The 26,717-nt window shown below is 38.7% G+C and overlaps 1 protein-coding gene across 3 annotated transcripts in view; it reads right to left on the bottom strand.

The window, feature by feature from the left end:
- The window catches only part of LOC136863858 (COMM domain-containing protein 4), a 198,421-nt gene that overhangs the window by 88,452 nt on the left and 83,252 nt on the right, over positions 1–26,717 (bottom strand). The gene's annotated exons all lie outside the window — the stretch shown is intronic.

Below are 26,717 nucleotides of genomic sequence, written 5' to 3'. Positions count from 1 at the left end.
GTTCTTTGCTCCTCAAATCGAGTTCACAATCACCCCAACCTCTCCATCCAACTTGAAGCAGCATTTTTTTTAAATATGAGTATTCTATTTCGTTGACCCTGTATATACACTGCCTGACAATAAAATTGAAGCACTCAGAAGAAATAGTTGAATAACTTTGTACACATACACATCATAGGCGGGTCGGTAAATAATTAGAGTTGCAAATCTCTGCGACAGGTAGAACGGCCACCAGTGTGTGTTAGTGTTGTTCGTGTTTAGTGTTGTTACCAGGCCTGGTAGGGTATATATGGTGCGTGAACAGCATCAGATGTTGAGTGATCACTGTGTAGGACATGGAGATTCCACGTACTCATGTGAGACAGCGTTATCAGCAGTTGACATCGTTTGAAAGGGGCCTCGTTGTGGGTCTCCATTTGGCCGGCTGTTCGAATCGTGCAATACTGAGATTTGTAGAGCATTCAGATGTGACAGTGGCCCGATGTCGGACTACATGGGAATATGAGGGCAGGTATACTCATTGTCAAGGTTTCAGTTGTACAAGTCTGACCACCATAAGGGAGGATCACCGTATTGTGCACTAAACACATCGTAACCACTTCACATCTGCGCCTGCAATCCAAGAACAAGTAATGGATTCTGTAACATTCTGTGTCATCCTGCACCATTGGTCGGAGACTAGCAGCAGCTGGAGTAGGGAATTACCGTCCTATGCGTAGGCTGCCATTAACACAACAACACAAACGGCTGCGTCTGGAGTGGTGTCATGACCGGGAAGCATGGACTGACAGCTGATGAATGGCATCGCATTGTGTTCAGCGATAAATCGCGGTTCTGCTCAGCACTAGTGTTGGCCGGCAGAAAAATAAGATGATGTAGATGTTGATTCCCATAGGGAATTAGAAAAATAAGATGCACGTTTTCTTAAATTAAATAATGTTTGGGCGCAGCGCACTGAACACATAAGAAAAACATTTTTCTCTCCTGAGAGGCCATTTTGTGCTCAAGGCACACCAGTCACTCTTTTTCTTTTTTTTTTTTTTTTTTTTTTTTGCTAGGGGCTTTATGTCACCCGACACAGATAGGTCTTATGTCGACGATAGAATAGGAAAGGCCTAGGAGTTGGAAGGAAGTGGCCGTGGCCTTAATTAAGGTACAGCCCCAACATTTGCCTGGTGTGAAAATGGGAAACCACGGAAAACCATCTTCAGGGCTGCCGACAGTGGGATTTGAACCCACTATCTCCCGGATGCAAGCTCACAGCCGCGCGCCTCTAACCGCACGGCCAACTCGCCGGGTTACAGGCATTTTAATAATAATAATGTTATTTGTTTTATGTCCCACTAACTACTTTTTTTTAAGGTCTTCGGAGATGCCGAGGTGCCGGAATTTGGTCCCGCAGGAGTTCTTTTACGTGCCAGTAAATCTACCGACACGGGGCTGTTGTATTTGAGCACCTTCAAATACCACCGGACTGAGCCAGGATCGAACCTGCCAAGTTGGGGTTAGAAGGCCAGCGCCTTAACCGTCTGAGCCACTCAGCCCGGCTACAGGCATTTTAAAATGCCTTGCACTTGAATGGAAAGTGCCTAATACCCTTCAAACATCATGGCTTCTCGAACTTTCCTACGATGAGGGAAGGATGTGTCTCACTTCCGTCCGCATTGCAACACAGAAAGACAGTGACCCTATCCTAATTATGATATCCTGCCATGGCACTTCTCTCCTTTAAAACCCTAATGCCCGGTTGCAGAAAAGCCAATCAGAGTTTGACCGGAGATTGACTGGCAATCAGTGTGGGTTTGATTGACAATCATCCTATGTGAGTTGCAGAAACAGCAATCAGTGTTTGATCGACGATCAATCTCCCATCAGATTTGACCAGCAAATTCATGCTGATCAAGCACTGATTCTCCAATCAGTTCTTGCAGTCGTTAAAATACAAGGATGCTATTCTTTTGTTAAATACATCTGATTTAACGTTTCAGTGATAAATAAATCCAAGTTTGTGTAGAAAATGGGATTTGAGTGACGTACTATTTTGTTTTCCGTAGTCATTATTCTCACATATAACCTCAATGTTGAACATGGAACGATTAATTTATACCACCCAAATCTTGAAATAAATACTTATCTCTGGCATTTTTATATCTATATAAAACCAGAATTTTTAGAATTAATAAGCCAACATGACAAAACTTCAGCCTATCCCGCAGCATGTTTGTTTATGTTTTGTAATTTTCGTACCGTGCCGTGGCCTGTTCGCCGGTCAGTTGTTACGAGGGTATCTAGTACAGTAATTTATTAACATGGATTCTTCTGACGAAGAAATCTTCGAACAATATGAAGAAATTATATTAAGAAGACGAATTTTTCATGATAGACATGAACTGTTTTTTATGTGTAACGAAAGTGAGTTTGTGAAAAGATTTAGGTTAAGTAAGGACGCGTGTGTTTTTTTGTTGTCAATTATTGAGGAATGAATTTGTAGACAAACTAATAGAAACCACCCCCTCTCTCCCATGAACCAGCTTCTAATAACACTTCGGTTTTACGCTACCGGGTGTTTTCAGATTGTTTTGGGTGACTTGGTAGGGGTTCACAAATCAACCATCTGCAGAGTGGTTAGGCAAGTGACACACGAGATTGCAATGCTCGCCGAAACTTTGATCCAACCCCCCACTACTGACAGAGAACGTCTGGAAATTCAAAGAGAATTTTCTGCCATGTCAGGGTTTCCAAGAGTGATTGGTTGTATAGACTGTACTCACATTCCCATCATATCACCAGGTGGAAATGATGCAGAACTGTACCGCAATAGAAAAGGTTTCTTTTCTATAAATGTACAGGCAGTCTGTACACCTTCATTAAAGTTCTGGAATGTTGTAGCCCGTTGGCAGGGATCTACACATGACAGCACCATATTTTTAATGAGTAGGCTGCGTGCTCAGTTTGTCAATAGAGAAATGGGCAATGGAATCCTTTTAGGTGATGGAGGTTACCCATGCTCAAATTTTCTATTGACACCCTTAGTAAATCCCAGGACTGAACCAGAGATGATGTACAATTCTACTCTGGTATACACTCGGAACTGCATCGAGCGAGCATTTGGAGTTGTAAAAAGAAGGTTCCCATGCTTGTCAGTGGGTCTTCGGTTCAGACTGGGAAGGCAAAGATCTACCACTTTAGAATGCATTACTGCATGTTTTGCAGGAGAAAATGATCCCCCACCTCTCGATGAAGATATAATTGCAAGAATGTACCCAGAGGCAGATGAGGATGAACTACTTGCAGGAGGAAGAGGAAATGGGAGAAATGCAGTCAGAGCTGCACTCATAGATACACATTTTATGGAAGTGGCAGAAAGGTAAATAAAGTTTTAACACATTCTTTCACTGAAATGGAAATTATTTATTCATTTCTCTATTTAAAATGGCTCTCTTTATTTCTAATTCTGTTTTTGCCATCTGGAGATTTGTGCGTAAAATATCCATCTCCAACTCGTGCTTTTCCAGTAAGAGTTGGCGTCTAAAATCAGTGAAATCTGTTTTGCTGGCAGTGTAGTCTCCCAGCCTGTTCCTCTTTTTGTGCTTTACATGCTCGGGAGAAACACATGAGTTGGATCTGGATATTCTGCCTCCTCTCAAAATTTGTGACACCGCATGCGGATGCTGAACTGCTGACTGTGAATTTTTATTTGAAGGAGACGAAGACAAGAGAACAGGTGAAACTTCATCTTCTGTGCGATCTGCAGAATCATCACAGCCAGCAGTCGCAGTGAGATGTGTCACAACAGGGACGGAAACATCTAACAGGGTTTCCTGTGTATCCTGTAATGAAGAGATGCATTCCATTAATTAGATGTCAAAACTTTCAATAGAATAGTTTGTCATTATTTGAGATAATATATTTGAAATTAGTTTGAGGTAACAACTAAAATCTGTATTTATTTCTTTATTTCTACATTCTCCTTAATATTACTCTCCTATATGTCAGGCTCCCTTCCAAACCATCAGCACTCTGCGTTCTTCCTATTTATGTTTTGCAGGAAGTGAGAGTTTTCTACAGCATGTAATGCATCCAGATTATGATGCTCAAACAGGTTGTGATTCTCAGGGCAAAAGGCACCTTTAGATTTTTTTAAACTTAAACTGAAATAAGTTAACATTCTCTAGGTCAAACTCCATTACACTGTGAAAAGATACCACTGAACTTCATCATTCAGTTTACCAGGCACTGCAGTTCAACTATCTGTAACTTTGTTTTGTTTGCCAACTTGTTTATCTTCACACATACTAGACTGTACCATACTATTTTGTCTTACATTTTGCAAGTACATAATTCAGTTACATTTTTTCAATATTCTTATATATACACTCTTCCTTTCATTGGTTATTTATTCAATTTTAGGTTATCTCCACATCACTTTTGTATCCTGTTACTGTTATGTAATTATGAAAGGATACTCTCTCATTCAAAACCAGTAATATTCATAACTATTGATGTTAAATTAAAGTTACTTTTGATCTGAATGAAGTCTTTATCATGTTGTGTATTTTATTATGTTGAGATAGCACACAAGAGAGAAAGTCATGTTTACTGACTTCAAACTGCACATTTGCAGTGGAGAGGATGCAATCAATGAGAATAGATGAACATTTACTTTGAAGAAACATACAGAGAAATTAGTTCACATAAGCAGTAAGGGACTCTTTATCTTCAGAATAGTGGTTAAATAGGTCCTGTCAGGACTGCAAGAGTGATCTATTTCCCCACAACATATGGTACAGAATTATGAGGTAATACTTCCCAGCAGAATTTTTATAAATTTTGCAGAAACTAGCCATTAAGTAGGATACATAGCAAAATTCAAATAAAATGAACTGTGCAAACACCTACACGTTCAAAACAATGTGTAATGTTATAAAACTCAGATATACTGTTCATTACTGCAGTACAAGACAAAAAGACTTGCTTGCACTGGTAGGCTGCAAGCTTTTAGAATTTTCAAAAAACAAGCCTAGCTATATGGGTAGAAATAATGTTTATGCCTTACACATGTGCTCATAAATTAAGGTTAATTCTGAAGCAGCTGCAAACAAAATTTTGGTGTGCATGTTGTGGCTTGAAATCACTGTACCAAACACCTTGCAGTAACTGTGATCTTGGTCAGATGGGTGGTGGCGTTTAACTGGACCGATGACTCACAGGTGTGATTCTGCTGTCAGTGTTGATTGTGCGTTGGAAATGGCTCAAAACTCACATAATGATGATATAATGAGGGGCAGGATAGCTGGCCTAATGCAGAAGGGTGTACTACGGGAGCTACATATGCCATGAAGTGTCATCTCACCAGGCATAAAATATATCTTGGCAATACAGCAGAGAACATCTACAGTGTACAAGAAAGGTATCTCACCATAAGTGCATGAGTACTGCAAGGGCACCTTGCTACTGCCACTGGAACAGCTGTTCCTGGACACACAGTGTACAGATGACTCAACGAGCATGGAGGCCTACAATTTACATTCCAATGACCAATGCCCACAGAGGAGCCTGTAATGCCTGGTATAGAGTGGACCCAGGTTCGCTTCACTGACTACTCCAAGTATACTCTCAAGAGTGATTTTTGTCACGCAATCGTCTGGCGTGAAATATGAACGAGGTATCTACCTGCTATAAGCAGCATTATGTAGGGAACTGAAACACATCTGTTGTACCAGGATGTCAATCTGCAAAATTACACCTGCCTTTTAAGGAATGCAGTGGGTCCCACGTTCCTACTGATGGATGACAATGCACAACTACATTGGGCTGCGATCAACCATGAAACAGAAGACACCAGATGAATGTCCTGGCCTATCCATTCCCATATTCTAAACCTCATTGAGCGTGCCTGAAATGCTCTCTGTCGATGTGTGGGTGCATGTTTTCCCCTCCCACAAATCTTCTGGAGCTATGACAGGCACTGGTGCAAGAATGAGAGACCATCTCCCAACAGCTGCTCGAAAACCTGATCCACAGTACATCTACCCATTGTACTGTATGTACAGTATCTATGTGCACGGTCATCACATACCACACTGAAACCTGTGTATATGGTCAAAAGAATAGTTATGCATCACATGTGTGCATTGGTTCTTTCTTGCATGTTTGACTGTATCTATGCTGTCAGCACTAGTTTAGTACAAAGTCATGCCCCATGGTACCAAAAGCTCATATTATCCTTAATTTATGAGCAAGAGCATGTTTTAAATCTCAATATATCAGCTATTCTGCAACAGTCAAGTGAGATTCTTTACTGATACAGTTTATTACTTGGTTAATGAATATCTGGAGAAGTATAACTTTTACTCCATCCAGTCATGCATGCATTTGCATTTTTGTCCAAGTTGTTTCTTGTATTACAGATGATCTTTGTTTGTTAATCACAAAGAAACATAAACTACCATTAAGACCTATTATTAGAAAATATTTAATGTATATACTGTATATTGAAAATAGAAATATCTGATGTTATTTTCCATGAAAATACTATAAGTTAATGAAATATATATATATATTTTTTACAAGTCGCTTTACGTCGCACCGACACAGACAGGTCTTATGGCGACGATGCGACAGGAAGGGGCTAGGAGTGGAAGGAAGCAGCCGTTGCCTTAATTAAGGTACAGCACCAGCCTTTGCCTGGTGTGAGAATGGGAAACAGTGGAAAACCATCTTCAGGGCTGCTGACAGTACGGTTCGAACCCACTATCTCCCAAATACTGGACACTGGACACACTTAAGCGACTGCAGCTATCGAGCTCAGTACTGAAAAATAGAGCTCCATTCTCTCCAAATGTGATTATGGAAATAAAAACCACAAAAATATTTAATATCTAAGAATTCAGTGCAGCCAGGCAATACATGCTAAGGTACATGATTATTATAGGCCTAAAGTTTTAAAAATGTATATTCAGCATAGCCCCACCTTTAAAATAAATTTAAAATATGGACTTTCCTACATATTTTTATCTTGCAAACTATATCATATAAAAAAAATAAGACTCTTGTAGGCTAGTTGTTAGATGTTCCATGTGCAGCACAGGCATCTCTCTGCAACATACAGTCTTGTTGCTAGTGAGATGCTCCACATGCAGCACTCACATCGGCTTACTTGCAATGAATGGCGCCAGTTGCACAACTCCAGAAGTTGTGTGGGGGAGAAACAGGTAAGGGTGTATGGGACATAGACTGTCTTTCAACAAATAGGGCTACAGCTTCCCTTTTTTGGTTTGTGGCCAGTGACAAAGATTAATTTTTGTCTAACACTGATTTTGTTTCTGTCATTGGCCTGTATCGTTTAGGAATATTTTTATTATTACTCTATGTATGTATTGGATAGTGACAAAAACATTGATCTGACATGTCAGGGGTGTTCATCAAACAGCCCTCAGAGGGAATGAGTGGCTGTAAAGGACTTTTTATTGTACAGTAACTTAATTAGAAAGGAAATATCTCTCTCTTTTTGCTTCTGGGAAGATTTTCATTGTTTACCTTTTGCTATAATGTAATTTACACTTCAGAGGGTCTTATTAACCATCTACCTACCCCTGATCCTTTTGTAGTCATTGATAAGTAGGCTAATGTAGTTAGGTACATATATTTTACAACCTAAATTATACAAAGGTTATTTATACTTGCCTCAAGATTGGAAGTATCCTCAGAATTTCCTTCAAACACCTGATATTGGCCATCGCTATCACAGGGATTGGTTAACGGTGCAAAATGGGAGTTTAGCCTGGATACCAGTCTTTCCCCATCTGCATCCAAGCTTTTTCTAAATGTCCCGCCACCAGTTTTGTAGAGTTCAGCCTGGAAAGGTGATAAGAGAATTGATGAAGTAATGTTTCAATTGCTCATTATGTTTTCCAAGTTCCTCTATATAGTAGGCTACCAATTTCATTTTTTTTTTTAAATCTGAAGTGGTTTATTCTTCGTTAAATATACTGAAATGTTAAATGTACAAGGTGTAATTATCTTATAAGGAGTTATGTAATGTTCTGTTATCCATAGTCAATAATCTAACATAACCTCAACTTATAACGGTTTTGGACTCAGAACAACTCAGATTTTAACAAATTATCGCAAATGAAATTCCTTGAAATAAGTATTGGTACTTATCTGTGGCATATTAAATTTCTGTACACTCAAAATTTGAATTAATTAACCAACAACATGATAAAACTTAAACTTACCTTGTCATCTGCAGCCTGTTTCTTTGCTCTTCTTTTAAAATTTTCATAGGCAATTTTCAGCTGCTGTGGTGTCCTGGAACATTCGCAACTGGCTTCATTGAAATCAGAAGCAATTTCCTTCCAAGCCGTCTCTTTTTGTTTTGCCCACACAGCATCTGTTTTTTTATTTTCGATTATATGCATGTATCCCTCAACTATATTAAGTAAGAGGGCTCTATCATTTAATGAAAAATTCGGCCCTCTCACTTTCTTAGTGGGGATATCATTCATTTTAAGCCGAAAACTAATATCGCTTCAAAACCCACTATTTTTTACTTTTCCAAACACGATCTGGATCAGCTGTTGTCTGATTCACTGCCACTTTGATGTCTCTGCTACACACGTTCCTTAACGAATCAACAAGGCAGTGGTCACTAGTTGCGCTGTTGCCAGATATAGTTTCTCCTCAGATTTTCAATCAGTAAATTGGAGAAACCTGATCGGGGTTTAGGTTTCCTGCAACGCGCTCTGAAATTAAAGTTGATGGGCAATCAGCTGATCTCCCATCAAGGACTGATTTGATGGACCTTTCTGGAACCTGCCCTAAGACCGTTTGGGCCAGGCATTAAAAAATAATGCAGTTTCATCCGCATTGAAAATACTGTTTGGTGCGCATGAATTGATAATATGAGCCGCGCTTTCTCGTCACCTGTCAGCATCGCCAGTGTTCATGGATTCTGCTTCTCTGCAAACTGCCTGCCACATGATATTGTGGCATTCCTTAAAACTCTGTAGCCTCCTGTTTGAACACTGAATCTCCAGTCCCGTCTTTAGCACCAGTTCATTTGCACTCCCCGCAATAACTTTGCCATTAACAGGAATACTGTTCACTGAAACATGCTGAAACCAACCACTTGATCAATTCCACTTCGAAATTTGTGTGTTCAGCTACTCGAATGCACATTCATTTTGCAATATTCGCACCCAGCATTTCTTGAGCTTCTATAGTCTCACAATATTTATTTTTAATGTTGACACCATGAACATAGGAATTCCAAATCCTTTGGCTATTTCAGTTTTTGTTGTTTGTCCATTTTCAACCTCCCTTATAATTCTCATCTTCTCGTTCAGTGTATTGGAAGAATACTGATGCTTAGGAATCTCATAACACAAAAACTAACACGTGTACCCTACACTAAAATACTGATAATGCAACAAACAATAAACTAAACTGCAGTATTAATAAAATGTATATATGGAGTACATAACTGTACACTAAAACTGAAAAGTCAAATGAGTAACTGCAAGAATATAAAAAACTACATTTTCACTTAAACTTAGCATCTCTGAAGACACACAAAAGTGAAAGTGTGGAAAGCTAACCCTGGACATTACAAAAGACATGTTCTATCATAACGTGGAGAAATTTTGAATTTAAATTAAGGTGTAAAATACTATTTATAAAATTGAAGACAATTTCCAGTTAAAAGTCTGATTTTTTGTAATGGGACCAACCTTGTCCTTCGAATTACGAATTATCCATATTCAAATTTGGCAGGATTTTGAATTAAATGATTTTGAATTCTCAAGGTTCTACTGTAGATCAACTTATAATCTAACAGAGTTGCATTATACTAACACTCTCACATGTATAAAATAATATAAATAGTAGGCTACACTGTACATTAACCAATATGTATATTAAGTAATACTGCTCAAATACACAACATACAATAACTATACGTATTACACAACTAGGTCTACATATCCAAGAGAAACACTCACAGTACTTCGCCATTCACATGCTCAGCTGTACAGTGCACACATCTGCGGGTAGCATTCAACAGGTAATTTCGGCAAGATCTTTTGAATTTAGTTAATGAATCATTGTCCCTGACACTGACTTGTAAGAAATTCCCAAGTCTGGAACTGGTCACAGTAAAAGAATTGTTACACGTAGATGAAAGGTGTCGAGGAATAGCAAGGGTAGTGCTAGCACTAGTGTTACAGTTATGAGAGGAGGAAATTGAAATTTAGAGGAAATGTACTGAGGCGAGTTTGCTATGCAGGAATTTACATATTAAAACAAGAAAGTGATATTTACGTCTTTTATCAGGTTTTACCGTGCAAAGTTCATGGTAGTAAGGAGTTATATGCACATCATAGTATGTATGTCCAACCCTTATCCTGTTTCTCTACGGGGTTGGGTATGAATCGAGACGGATCTTCATAGCGAGTTTTTACGACTGGATGCCCTTTCCTGACGTCAATCTTATCACAGGAGTCGACGAGATGAAATGAATGGCGAGATATATGACGGTGGGAAAGGAGAAGGTGAAACTTGGTGCCGGCACATAGCCTGTTCCTGTCGAATAGCACCAAGGGGGTCTGCTCAACGCTTAACGTCTCCATCCACTCGAATCAACATCAACAGTGTTATATACCCCCAATCCATTTGAACACTGTGGAGAGATTTGGAACTGAAACCAGTCAGTCATGCCAAGGTTTCTCACTGTTGTACTGTAAGAAATGATTTTATCGCTCGTTAATTCGAAGTCGTTGGGACGCAAAAATCGGACTTTGAATTATGTGATTTTGAATTAACTGCCAACTCATAATTCGGTAAGGCCAACCCTTGCCACATCATAAAATATTATTTAAAAAAAAAAAACTATTTCCAAAAAATATCCAACAAGGTGCATTTACAGTATTCAAATAATGCACTTCAATAATTCACTGGCTAACATAACTTCACACAATTAGAGAAAAAATAAGCATGATTCAATGACGAGGAGAAATCTATGCTGGGTCCCCTGTACAAGTTCTTTATTCAATGGATTACTGTACTGTATGCATTTTAGATGCCTTATACTCGCACGGAAAGTACCCGATGTCCCTAAAACATTGTGGCTTATTGACCTTTACTATGGCGAGGGGAGGAAGTCTCTCGCTATCCTTGTACGATTTCCCACCATGGCACTTCTCTCATAATTCAGAAATGCCAACCTTTCCCACATCATAAAGTATTCTAAGACCCATTAATGCATTCAGTCACCTGATTCATGGTTTAAACCTTTCAAATGACAGGGAAAAAACTTTTTCCGAAATTTATCCAATAAGGTGCACTTACATTATTCAAATAATGCACATGGATAAAACACTGGCAAACATAACCTCGTGCAACGAAAAAAAAAAGCACGATTCAAAGACAAGGACAAATTATGCTGGCTCCCCTGTGCAAATGCTTTATTGTTTGGATTACTGTACTGCAGATGCCTTGTAATTGCACAGAACATCGTAGCTTTTTGAACTTTTCTATGACGAGCGGAGGAAGTCTCTCACTTCCGTCTGCATTGCAACACAGTATAGTGACCCCACCCCTGTACAATTTTCTGGTCTGCCACTTCTCTCCTTTAAAACCATAAGTCCATTTGGGCTCGGCATGAAAAAAATGCAGCTTCATCAGCATTGACAACATTGTTCGGTGTGTACGAATTGACTATGTGAGCCACGCTAGCCATGCGTCTTGGTAGGTGCGCTAGGTACCAACTGATGAGCCCAACCTAGCACACAGAGTGGAAACGCTGGCAACCAGGAATGAGTTAGCTGGAAATTTTATAATGTCCAATAACGGACCATTTATATTGGTATTTTTGCCAACTGTCGGCAATGGCAGTGTTCGCGGATTATGCTTCTCCGCACACTGCCTGCTATGTGATATTGTGGAGTTCCTTAAAATGCTGAATACAAAAGAATTAAGATTTCTATCGAACTTAGCAACTATGAAGCACACTATGTATACACACCAAAGTGACTGAAAGTGCGGAAGGCTACCTCTGCAGGTTCCAGAAGACACAGTCTATCACGATGCAGAGAAATTCTGAATTTAAATTACTCCGTTATTTTATTTTACTTTTTTAAATGTAAAAGCAGTTTTGAATTAAAGGTCAAAATTTTTTTTACTGGGACCGACATTGTTCTTCGAATTACGAATTATCTGTATTTTGAATTAAACAATTTAAATAACATGCAAAACTGTACATCATGTTTCCGAGAACGAGAGCTTCTTCAAATTAGGCAGGATTTTGAATTACTGTAACCGATTTTGAATTATCGAGGTTCTACTGCAGTGGTTCCAAAACTCTAACTTGTAGGGTGTCCACTTTCCTTTGAAATGTTGTCAACGATCATTCAAATAAGATGTAAAAAATTTGAGTGTTGAAGAGTTAAGTTCATCCTTGATACCTGTTGCAAGTATCCTGTGTCAAAAGCACCAGTGAAACACAACAGCATTAGGACTGTCACTTGTCACTGTTCATAGCAAGTCTGACATTTCTGTCACTTAAAGGAGAGCAGTGGCAGTACTACAACCCCTTCCTAAAATTTGACTGTTACGGGTCAAGGAGAGAACGTTTATTTAAATACTGCAATACTTCTTCAAACACAAGTCATCCCAAAGCATTAGAAATCACTGGGAGAATAGAGATGGGACAGTAATCAAAAGGTAGTTTACGATCAGGTTTCTTGGGAACTGGATTAGCATTTGCGCATTTCCAGAGAGATGGAAAGGTACTGGTTTTAAGACAGTAGCTGAATATATGTGTGGCAATAGGATGAATAGGACCGATAAGATCATAGATGAAATGTATTAGGATGAAATCTACAGCTACGACATTACATTTAATTGAATACAGTACTTTCTTAACTTCGTTGCCAGAGACAGACTGGAAAGTAAAACATGGACAATTAGGTGATGGGTAGAATGAATGGTATAAATTTATGTCCGGTTGGTTAATTGGGTTAGGTGGTACAGTGAAACCTCATTAGTGCATTCCTCATTAACAAGTTTTCCCACGTAGCACGTCATAAATTCGAAGTCCCGATTCTCATTGTATTAAATCTATATAAAAATAACTCACTTATTGCATCACGAGTTTTTGCTATTACCGCTTAGTACAGTCACATTTTTCCTAGCCCTGAAAATGTTATTTGTCATCCCTTGTGAAACAAACGTGATTTCCAATTCGGGTAAGAGCCGTAGCCACAGTGTGTGATTACGGGAAAAGGCCTTGAAATCCCGAACTTCACAGGATAATTTGCACCTTCCGGAGCAACCCGTTAGCCTCAGGAATGTTCAGTTTTGCTCACTGGTTAGCAGCGAGATTGCTGAAAAACTGTGAGTCTGTCTGTGCGTATATTTTGCATTCCATTCACAAGTTAGAAATTGGAGTGAGACATTGATGATGAGGATGATGTTGGTACAGTGAAGTGTAGTGAAAATTTGTCACGTGATACAGTAGCTTATATCTGGATTAGGAACATAATCATGTGAAACTGACTAGCGTGGTGCATATTTGTCTTATGATAGCCTAGTTATGGATACGGACAAAGTCTTGAAATTCCTTACTAATGAACACAAAATTAAAATCCGTCAAAAAGTGGACTGGCACCCACATCTTTAAGCACGCAGAGGTAGCGAATGTTGAGCTCACACCTTTGAGTTTCATCTTGATCACTCGAATTGGTCGATATTTTGACTTCAAAATGGCAGCCAAAGTCATTCCTCCCGGTCGCACATGGTCAAGTGTAACCTCCAATTCATTGTGTAAGAGTGTGACCAGAAAATAATGCTTACTCCAAAATAAACGGCTTCTACTAACATTTGTTTTAGAAAGAGTGTGATCTGCAATAATACTTTCGATATTTTATTGACCCTGGTGCACATGTTCTCATGTGTGTATTGTCTGGTGTTTATTACATCTTTCAGTACACTTGTTATTTTATAAGCCCCAGCGAAAAAGGTTCTTTTACACCTTTTAATACTTTCCTCTCATCTTTAGAAATTGCAGATATAATTTTCAATGCACACAACGTAAAATGCCATGTCGTAAAAAAATCGTATCTAGTATTTCCATATCCCTGTTGGATACTTGTTTTTTTTTCGTATATTCAGCAGCCCGTTTTCTTGCTTAACACGTTATTTTTTCTTGTCTCCTGCTGAAACGTCTTAACAAGGTTTTACTGTATTATATCTTCTGAAAAATATGTATTAAGCTCATCAGGGGGAACGATGGGTTCCACCTGTTGTTGCTAACCTTTAACAAAACCCAGTGAACAAAGCATTACTTGTATATAGTTTACCTAAAAGAGAATTTAAATCTATATATATAAAATAGCTTGGACTGACTGACTGACTGACTGACTGACTGACTGACTGACTGACTGACTGACTGACTGACTGACTGACTGACTGGACTGACTCATCATCGCCGAGCTAAAACTACTAGACATAAAGAAATAAAATTTTGGGAATATATTCATATTATGATGTAAGAGAGGATTTTTGGATATTCCTTCGGTAAGGGGGTGAAAATGGGGGTGAAATTTTAAAATGAGTGTATCTATATCTCAAAACTTTAAACGTTTATAGATGTGAAAATTGGTATTTAGAATCTTCTTTAAAAATAAGGAAACACGTATTTTTTTGTTTTCAGAAAATCCCAATAGGAAGGGGGAAAAAGGGCGAAAAAGGGGTTGAATGCCTTTTATCAGGATACCGGTACTTATATCTCAGAAACTGAATATATTACAGACCTGAAAATTGGTACTTTTGACCGCTTATAAAAATAAAGAAACACGTATTTTTTTGTTTTTAGAAAATCCAATTAATTGGAGGGTAAAAAGGGGGTGAATTTTTAAAATGAGTGCATCTATATCTCAAAACTTTTAAAGTTTACTGATGTAAAAATTGGTATTTATAACCTGCATTAAAAATAAGAAACATGTATTTTTTGTTGTCGGAAAATTCCAATAGGAGGGGTGAAAAGGGGTGAAAAACAGGCTGAACGCGTTTTAGAGTGAATACTTATATTTCAGAACCAGACGATATTACGGACCTGAAAATTGGTGTTTGGGATCTCCTTTAAAAATAAAGAAACACGTATTTTTTGTTTTTGGAAAATCCAATTAATAGGGGGGGGGGTCAAAAGGGGGCGAATTTTTAAAATGAGTGTTTCTATATTTCAAAACTTTTATTTATAGATGTAAAAATTAGTATTTAGAATCTCCTTTAAATATAAAGAAACACGTATTTTTTGTTTTCGGAAAATTCCAGTAGGAAGGGTGGAAAAGGGTGAAAAAGAGCTTGAATGCCTTTAATGAGGCTACTTATATTTCAGAACCTGAAGATATTACAGACCTGAAAATTGGTATTTGGGATCTACGTTAAAAATAAAGAAAGAGGTGTTTTTTCGTTTTTGGAAAATCCAAATAATGGGGGGTGAAAATGGGGTGAATTTTTAAAATGTATATCTACATCTTAAAACTTTATAAGTTACATGTGTAAAAATTGGTATTTAGAATCTCCTTTAAAAATAAAGGAACACGTATTTTTTTATATTCTCTAAATTCCAACAGGAGGGGTGTAAAAGAGTGAATAATGGGTTGAATGCCTTTAATGAGGATACATATATCTCAGAAACTGAAGATATTACAGAACTGAAAATTTGTATATGGGATCTCCTTTAAAAATAAAGAAACACGTATTTTTTGTTTTTGGAAAATCCAATTAATGGCGGTTGGAGTGACAAATGGGGTGAATTTTTTGAAAGACTATATCTACAGAATATCTGAGAAACGTAAAATGTTACAGACGTAAAATGTGGGTAGGTGGAATCTCCTGTAAGTGAAAAGAAACATAGGTGATTTGTTTTTGGAAACTCCAGTTAAGGGGAAATAAAAGGGTGAAATTTTAAAATGAGAATTTCTACAGTATACCTCAAAACTTAACATGTTAAAGAAGTGGAAAATGTTTTTTATCATTATTAAAAATAAAGAAACGTGTGTTTTTAGTTTTCGGAAATACCACTTGGATGGAGTAAAAAGGGGGGGGGGGGGGGTAAAAGTGACTGAAAATTGTGTTGAATTGTTTTAATTAGGCTACTGATATTTCAAAAAATGAAGATGTTACAGACGTGAAATTTGATATTTGGAATCTGCTTTAAAAGTAAAGAAACACGTATTCTCGGAAAATCCAATGAAGGGGGGGGGGGGGGGGTGAAAAAATTGAAAAATTAATTGACTTAATTGTATGAGAATACATCTAATAAAAACCAAAGTTGTTACAGACGTGAACATTGAAATTTGGATCTCCTTTAAAAACAAAGAAAAACGCTTTTTTGGGGGGGAGGGGGAATCATCTTGAGGGGCGGGAGTGGAGTTAAACTCCTTTCATGAAGACACATATCTCAAAAACTGAAGATGTTAGAGTCGTGATAATTGGTATTTAGAATATGCTTTACTATTAAAGAAACAAGTATTTTTGCCGGTAACTTCACTTAAGGGGGGTAGTGTCAAAGGAAGTGAAAAAAAGGTAATTATGTTTATGGGGATACTTATATCTCAAAATTGAAAGTAACAAACGTGAACATTGGTATTTGGAATCTCCTTTAAACAAAAAGAAACGTGCCTCTTTGGGGCGGGGTAGGAAAGGGGGGGAGGTAAATCAACTTAACGGCGGTGGGGTGAAAAATGCGTTGAGACCAATTGATTTTACTGCTCATAATGTATTTATTCTGATCATAAACTGATCATTTTAAATCTTTCCTGGGTTCGTTTTCAAGAGCCATCTTTTCCTTTGGAGAACATAAAGTTAGATTATGGTGGATTCTCCTGGCATATAAATAGAAATTTAAACACATTTGAAATAAACGATAGGAATGATATTGACCGTGCAACTGTTCACCTCTATAATAAGGTCAATAATGCACGGAAGTATATCATTCGTGTCGCCAGAAATCTCGTGCACTTGCCTACGCGCGACGATGGTGCTGGTCACATTTTCAGCAATGACAATGGCAGCAGATGTAATTTACTGCCAAGTAGGGGGTTGCTGTGGGGTCCAGAACATGATTAATAATAATAATAATAATAATAATAATAATAATAATAATAATAATAATAAAAATAATATAATAATAATAAAGTTCTGGACCGTCGTCCAAATGTGCGGACCGCGCTAGGAACGGGTACTGGCCGGGTAGAGACTACGAATGCAGCCCGGCCGCGGGTTCAGTACCGTACAGGCACCCAAGACGACACCACGCCGGATCTCCTCAAGGATTTGAACCATATTAAAAATGCTTATAGGAAAAGATGGCAAAGATTTAGGGACCCAACAGACCGAGTGGAATACCTGGAATTAGCCCGGGAAGAACAAAATCGACTGCTGGAAAGAAAGATTGAAAAATGGGTGGAACTTTGCCGTAATCTCTCAGAAAACGAATCAGATAACGAATTTTGGCGGATTCTCTCAGAAAACGAGTCACATCGCGAATTTCGGCAGATTATATATAAAACGTTAAGCATTCAATTATAAATTTCATTATAATACCGTAGCGAAGCACGGGTATATTGCTAGTATATATATATTTCTGATTTCTTATGATTTGGTTCACTCTGTTCCTATTGTAACTGTTCGCTCTCCTAAGCTTCACACTTGGGGAGACGAAAGTTAATAGCTGGGGACACATGAATATAAATATAAATTATATGTGGCCTGCCCGCAAATTGCCATGCAAATAGAATCAATTATCACTCCATGGTTTCCCATTTCTCTACGTAATGTTTGGGCGCCAGCTTTACAGTTTTAAACAAAACTGTACAGCAAAATTTATATTTACTAGCATAGAGACTTATACAGTCACACCTCCCTTCTGCGGACATCGTCGGTTCCGAGGAAAAATGTCCGTTACGAGAGGTGTCCGCTAAAACAAGTTTGTAAAAATCGGACACATTTTAACGGCAAAGAACATCCACCTTAAATATAAGCATACATATCTTTATTTTTATTAATCTAAGTCATTTCTGTGTTAGTATCTTATAGAGAGTTATTGTAAGGGATTTTACATCATTTACAAACATTACAGCTTCGTGAAGTAATCCATTCTTACTCATGTTTAACAGACAACTGAAATGCTACGGTATTTCTGTCTCACTAATTAGCGCCTGTACTGTCTTTTCCTTCTCAAGTTGACTACCTGAGCTCGACATTATCAGCGACAATCCGAGTTATGAATAGAATGATGCAAGAAGGGGAGAAAATCCCCAGGTAACTTGTGAGTCAACAGTCTCTGGCAGCATTTCTGGGCAATTAGAATTCTCGGAATAGGTCTTTACACCACTAGGTAGACCTGCATTCCGATGTACCTACTCTCCCCTTGCTCGCGAAATAGTACAAACATTCAAAAGGTATTTCCTTATGTCTGAAGAATGGTTTTAAAAGATAGGATGACTTGTGGTCCGGCGTAATAAATTGTCCGGCAACGTGTGAAATGTCCGCTAAGTCAAGTGGACGGGAAAAATTACGATGTCCGCTGTCCGGAGTTCAAGGTGTCCAGTAAAATGAGGCCAATTTAACACTTGTCTTATGTAAAATAAAATCGGTTCCGAGGAAAATTGTCCGTATAAGGAGGTGTCAACTGAATAAGGGTGTCCGTTAGGGCAGGTTCGACCGTACCTAAATCACAGGGGTAGGATTTTAAATAATTAACCATTAAATATCGCTTTGAGAAAGAAAATGAACGCAATATCTGGTCAAATGAATTTATTAAACAAAAAAAAATGAGATGAGTTGGAAAAGTACCTTTTAGCTTGGAGGGAGTTAAGAATTTAACGATACTGTAATATACTGTTGCTTGCATTGTCTAACTGAGGCTCACCAATTTGTACCTTCCGTTGAAGTCATCTGTATTCCGTGGTTACTCGTTCCCCTTTTCTCGTTGCAGACTGGCTCCATGGACATCCTTCCTTCCTTCCTTCTGCGATATGGTTTGGGCTACCTTGACTAGCACTCCCTAACTGCCTAGTCTTTAAATTAGACATTGGCCCTATACTTGTGAAAATTGATCACCGTTGATCGTATGAGGAGAAAATTCAGTGTTGTGAATTTTTCCATGTTATCAGAAATCTCAATCCAACTTAGCTCTCCTGATATAATACAGACTTGTACCAAGTACCGTGGACTTGAACTAACGTAGTTCTTCATCCAGAATAATTATAGAATATATCACAAGCCGTTTGCTTGTTTCGTCTCACCCTGATCCGACATCATAGCAGCTACGTACTGTGTCTTGAAGCGACAACACACTGTCTCGAAAATAACTGTCTCGAAGCGACCACGCACTGTCTCAAAAATAAATTGTAGTTATGTGTAGACGATTGCTCCGCGCCAAATAATATACAGGAGCTCTCCCCACTCTTGGTAAAGTTCCATACCCACTCTCTATACAATGAAGCATCTGATTTGTTGATCTCATATCATATCTTCCCTCTCTTCATTCTTCACAAGTAACCAGTAGGCGTGGCGATGATGTAGTCTCCTAGCTTGCTAGCCTTGCAAGTGGGTCGCTGTATAGTACAGTACTCATGAGTTAAACCCAAGTGAGTCATCTGAAATTTCCAGCGTCAAGAATAACTTTTCCAAATACACAAGTATGAGATGAAATGTCACAAACTCTGTCTCAACATATTGACCATATTTACAGTATATAATGAATTCCTATCTTATAATTTAAATAATAAATGATGTTCTAATATATACAATATGATTCCAAAAGCCTTATTTACAATTGATTGGAATTCAATTAATATGTGTTAATGAATAATTTCCGATGACGGATAATCTTGATATCGAGTGATATCACGTAATAGGACTGTACATTAAATTAGTATGGCTGGAGAAGCCTGGACGGTTACACTATGTACACAATAGTTTTCAAAACCACATTCACTGCAAGTTCTCCTGTACTGCTGGAAACATGCGTCATGGTAAGCCATCATATTTTTAATCTTGTCATTTAACCATGGGCAGGAAGGGCAGCTAACTCTCAAATGTCACTTGGGGGTATGCTTGTCGTACAGTCTGGTAACAAGAGAATAAAGTCTGTCAACTGAAGCTTCAATACCACCTTCCACTAGACTATCATTCCAGGGTGGGTTATAGGCATCATACTTCAGATGATCCAAATGCTACTGGCTTTACGTCGCACCGACACAGATATGTCTTATGGTGACGATGGGACAGAAAAGGGCTAGGACTGGGAAGGAAACGGCCGTGGCCTTAATTAAGGTACAGCCCCAGCATTTGCCTGGTGTGAAAATGGGAAACCACGGAAAACCATCTTCCGGGCTGCCGACTGTGGGATTCGAACCTACTATCTCCCAAACACTGGCTACTGGCCGCACTTGCAACTGCAGCTATCGAGCTCGGTATGATCGAAATGAATGTCTTATATTTCTACTGCTGTTGAACTTCAGCTTGTATTCGGATACATTAAGGTAGTAGGATAATTAAATAATGTGAGTTGAAATTGACGGAATATGAATTTGGCCATGATTTAAAGCATTCTGCATATTGGTTATATGATTGATTAGTGTGTGTGAGGTGTGATTATTTGTATATATGAAATTAGTAGGTTTTAAAGAAAGAAGACCAAGGTTATACATAGTGTGTTATGTAATTTTATAAATGATTACACGAAGGAACACAATAAAAATGCAGCTCACCTTAAGTTCCGCATGCCAGAGTACAACAAATAAACTCGTGGAATGAGAGGGGGAGAGTACATAATTCAAGACACCAAGAAAGAAATATAAATCATGCTGCAGCTGAACAATGATAGATTCATGGTTTCTCTTTATACGAGCACTATCAACATACCGAAGGAATTCTTATAAAGGTACTATATTTTACACTGTAGCCATAAAGAGCGACACCCTTATTTTTTAAACAAGAAAATTAGAAAGAAGAAAATAAGGGGGACATAAAGGTTACATAGATGAACACAGTATTTCAAATTAGCAGTCCAACTTTCACTACAACGGTCACATCTTCGTCGTGAGGTATTCTATCTTCTAACTGATTTGCCACTTTTCCACTGTGGTAATTCATCTCCATTTGGCTTGGTCTTGAGCAGTACATCTGACGTGTGTAACTTTGTAGTCTGGCGTTCCCAAGGAAAATCTATACAAAGGATTTCTTGGTCTTCCTTGGGAGGAGGATGTCACTTCAGTCATCAAACTGCCATGCCAAAGACAACTGCCTATCCATGAGAGCAGTCACTTCTTAATCTGAGAGCCTACTTTGTCTAATACCTCAGCGTTTGTCATCCTCCTTGTCCAACTTACTGTACTGCATTTTCTGCTCTTGTTGTGTACATCATCATCCTCTTGATGTCTTTCTTGCTGCGCGTCCATTATGAAGTGTGAATCACTCAACATAACCAAAACTTTGGGTGCACTACAATTTCTTATGAAATATCCTTCAGATCAAATTATACACAGCCACCAGAAACAAACTCCAAGGTGGCTACCCAGAATTCAGGCCAAGTCAAGTTTCAACAAGAAAACTCATGGATACACTTATTGATAAGCCAACTTTTCCTTCAAAGGCTGAAACTCCACATTTAGAAATAATTTCAGGACAGGTGCCATTACCTGTGTCTGTGCAGAGTTTCATTCAGCCATGCCAGCACCAGTGGTATTTGAGCAGTTATTGCATTCAACTAAACTCTTTATAAACATTTCAATAATTAAGAGAAGAAAACAGCTGTGGCACCATCTACCACAATTTTGTATCCATATTCAATTAGGAGCTCTCTGAATTTTTAAGTGAATTGCTTACTTCACTATTCATCTACATACATACATACATACATACATACATACATACATACATACATACATACATACATACATACATACTTCATTATAGACTGCTATGCCTTTCAGCATTCAGTCTGCAAGCCTCTGTGAATTTAATTACCACCACCACAATAATCTCTATGTAACTAGTTTTGTGGCCTAGTTTAGTTTTACACCTTTCATCTACAAATTGTTAGAAACAGAGTCTAAACATCATCGTCTTGGTTTCCCTTTAATTCTCTTACCCTACATAACACAGTCCATTATTCTCCCAGGTCATCTATCTCCTCCATTCACCTCATATGACCCCACCACCGAAGCAGTTTATATGTACAGCTTCATCCACTTAGTTCATTCCTAACTTACACGTTGTCTCCTCATTCTGAGTAACCTCTTGCCATTGTTCCCACCTGTTTGCACCAGCAATCATTCTCGCTACAGTGGAACCTCGATTCTCCATTTTTATAACGACCGCGAAAAAAAATCGTACAACAGAGGAAAACGCGATATTCGGGAACGAATGAACCATCAACAATTTGACTAAATTTCACAAAAATGAAATATGTATTATAATAATCTTATAAACACTCCTAAACCAAGCCAAACTACAGTCCCAATGGACCTTCTGCCTACCAAGTGACCGTTGCTCATCCCAAAAACCTGCAGATTACGAGGTTACAAATGGACAGTGTGACGAATCCTCTCGGTCGTTATTCCTTGCTCTCTAGACCAAGGTCCCCATCTCACCATTCGATAGTTCCTCAATTAAAGGTAATCGTAGAATGAGTGAACCTGGAATCAGCCCTCATATGCAGGTAAAAATGCGTGGCCTGGCTGGGAATCGAACCCGTGCCCTCCGGGTGAGAGGCAGACAAGTTAGATCGCGGGGCTAGCTTCAAACATTAATTACCGGTATGCAACTTAAAAATCACGAAACTTTACATTCAGTTTTACGGGGGAAACTTCGTAAGTTTCCCGTGAAAACTTATTTTAGTTCAGCAACTTTGTTCTGCCAAACTTCGACAAATCTAATACCAGTAACGCCAAGCCAAAGAACAATCGACCACAAGTAGTTTTTACTTCTCTAATCTAATAAAATAAAGCACATTAGATACAAAAGTGCCCAACATAATGGCGAATTCCCTCTCTTTAATCTTCCATTTTAATTTCGTCACCGGTACTGGTATACAGTTCGTAGTCAGTTGATGGAAATCGTGTTCCGCGTAAATTAGGCCAACATCGACTTTTAAAGGTTATGTTGAACTCGAGAATATAGTTTCGAATGTAAATATTGATTCTCGAAAATTCTCGAATGCATTATATTCACTTCTGCCCGTCACTAATCACAATCAAATTGGAAAGAGAAAAAATATCATCAGAACTTCAGAAATGACGGTTATTCGTGACCTTGAGCTCAGCTGGAAAGCGCGCTCTCTGTACAAGTCGGTACGAGTGCGAAATTCTACAAACTTTTAAAATGTAACGTGTGCAAATAAAACGACTGCGGGTTTTATAATATTTTAACACAAAAACATGAAATTCCCAGTCTATTACGACCAAAACAGTAACAGGCAATCCCAAAACCTCCCATGGCTTTATGTATGTAAGGTGCAACATCTGTTCTGGTCTCAATAACATAATCGTATACGATGATATTAAAATACTAAATTTGTGTTAAGAAGGAGCAGTTGCGATTTCTGCCTGAAAGCCCAGTGACTATACAATGCCCTGAGGGAAGTGCCGGAAACCTGTTCGACGATATAATTGAAAAAAGTAAAAAATATAAACACCTAACCCTTAACACAATGTAGACGTTTTGCAAGTATGAACATTTGACGAAACTCGTTCCGTCTTCAAGTAGAGCTGTCTAAATGCGCTCTGTCTCCTTCCAGTTTGTTGTGGCCACTCTCTGCTTTATCATTTCCGAGGATTCTCTAAACAATACCACCCGAATGCGATGCTAAGATGGTCCCTTATACAAGTGCACCGCCGATCGCTTTCCCAGTACAGTATTTCCTCTAATTATCCCAATGACGGGACGCTAACACCAAGATCCGTAAGTATGCCGTAGCCGTCCTTTCGTGAAATACATTTTCTTGAAAAACGCGCGATCGAGGATTTAGCATTGATGGGACTGAAATTTCTGGACTGTTGATCCGGGAAATTGTTTCTTTGAGGAACGGATAATACGGGATTTTTACAATGTGATTTAATTGGGATGCTCGTGGGACCACGTAATTTGAACGGATAATACGGGAAAATGTAGTTTCCGGGAACGTATAATCGAGGTTCTACTGTATTTTCATGCCTGTTACTTCTAATTTATGAATAAGATATTCTGAGTCCAATCAGCTTTCACTTCTGTAATGCAATGTTGGTCTGAAAACAGACTGATGTAGAGATAGTTTCTTCTGGAAGCTGACTTCCTTCTTACAGAATACTGTTGATCACAACTGCAAGCTCACCGCGCTAGCTTTACTGCAACTTGATTGAATCTCACTTACTATATTATCATCCTGGGAGAACACACATCCTAAATACTTGAAGTTATCTATCCGTTCCAGCTTTGTATCCACAAACTATCATTTCTCTTAGATTCTTCAGCTACTGACAACAATTTAGTTTTGGAAAGGCGAACTTTCATACTATACTCATTCCACCAATTTTCAAGTTCCAAGATATTAGACTGCAGGCTTTCGGCACCAAGTCGTTAGCATAGGCCAGACTACCTACTACATTTTCACCTAACTGCCACTTAATACTGTACCAGGAATGTCTATGGCCTGGCACATCATATTTGTAATTAATAATTTATTAAAGAATTGCTAAGCTCTAACATTTGGAAACAGCATGCCGAACGAATATTCTCGACTCAGCTGCTCACTATAGGAGTGAGAGAGACAGCGCGACGTCACAGGGCAAGGAACCGGGTGGGTGACGTAATCGCCACGTGTTGCAGACCCATCCGTCTGGAATTATCTGGAAACATTTTAATATCTTCTAAACGACTTAAGCTACAAAAATATGAGGTACACTAGTGTGACGCCCGCATTTAATAAGGAAAGTAGCCAAAAGTTGAAATAAATCCATCCAATAGTTTCAGAGATATCGAGGTGGAAACAAAACCACATTTTCTTCACTTCGAGCAGCAAGCCAGACAGCTGCACGTATAAAAGGTCATTGCCTCGCTGAGTACAGCCAGTTGAAATATGCAACTCGACCATGTGAGATGGTGATACCGTTGGGTCGCCCTACGCAAAGAGTTCCGTCGGAGTAATGAAAGTCGTACTGCACGGAAAGACTTAGAAAATTCTGCGTACAGTAAAATACCAGTATAACAAAATTTTGGGGACCTCTGAAATTAATTTGTTATACTGAAATTTTGTTATACTGAAATAAGTCAATTCGTAAGAACTCACCTAGTATTATATCCGTTAGTTATTGTTGTTTTTAGGGCCAGAACTACGAGGTCATCTGCCCTGTTATATCAGCTTCAGGATCTATATAACTTCAAAATACCATTATAATAATAAGAGACTGACAGATGTTTTCAGAAAATCTATTTTTACATTGTACCAGCAAGTCTACACACACTGTTCCAGAACATCATTTTTTGAAAAAGTCTGTGATTTTCTTCTGAACAGATCCAGACACAAAAGCTCGTTCCAAATAGTCACCAACCACTGCACATGAATTTAAAACAGATTCTGGCACATCACTTTGTGACATGAGAAAATCTTGAAGGCTACGTGCCATGTTCGTTGCCTGTTGAAGAGTCAAGCTCTGTCGATCACAATCATTTTGGGGGTTGTCTTCCTCTTCCTCCTCATCGCATGGATCTCTATCATTCATAATGTCCTCCACAATTTCCTCATTTGTGATTTCTTTGTGGACTATTACATCACTATCTACATTGATGTAGTCGGTAAGACTTACCGTAGATGGCACATCCAATGTTGTACACAAACGCTTCCAATTCTCCTCAGTTTCTACATCATCGAACACTTCACTTTCTGCGACGTCTTCTGTAAAAACCACTCCAGCTTTTCTAAAGCAGTTTGTGATGATGTCTGCATTCAGGGATTTCCATGCAGCATTAAACATCTGCATTGCTTCCAATATATTGACGTTAATGGCTCTATTCGTGGCATTCGACGGACTACGCGAGCTCGGTAATGCCGCTTTACTGCATGAATTATACCCTGATCCAGCGGCTGCAGAATTGAAGTTGTATTTGGAGGCAAAAATAAAACTTTTACATGCTCCAAATGGCGAGGCACACAATTATGAGAAGAGCAATTGTCCAATAATAGAAGAATTCTCCTCTTTTCGGCCTTCATCCGACGTTCCAAGTCCAACAACCACTCTTTGAATAGCACAGATGTCATCCATGCCTTAGAATTGTGCCTGTATTCACAGGGCAGATGTTGCACCCCCTTGAAGCACCTTGGCTTCCCAAATTTCCCAATTATGAGAGGCTTCAGTTTGTCCGTCCCTGTGGAATTGGTGCACAAGAGAGCCGTGATACGTTCTTTTGAACGTTTGCCCCCGAAACACTTATTTCCCATAAAATCAAGGGTTTTGTTCGGCATTAGTTTATAAAATAAAGCAGTTTCGCCTGCATTATAAATGTCTGCCGGCGAATATTCTTTCAAGGCATCCTTTAGAGTCTCCAGCCGCCATGAAGACGCAACTTCCTTCGGGGCATCGTTAGCTTCACCATTTATAATTTTGTGGGATATGCCATATCTCTCCCGGAACCTATGAAGCCAACCAGCACTACCCATAAACTCAGGT

The sequence above is a fragment of the Anabrus simplex genome, chromosome 2 (genome assembly GCF_040414725.1).
Source record: "Anabrus simplex isolate iqAnaSimp1 chromosome 2, ASM4041472v1, whole genome shotgun sequence".
NCBI lineage: Eukaryota > Metazoa > Arthropoda > Insecta > Orthoptera > Tettigoniidae > Anabrus > Anabrus simplex.
Note: the sequence above shows the minus strand (reverse complement) of the source record. Positions and strands in the feature narration are given on the sequence as shown.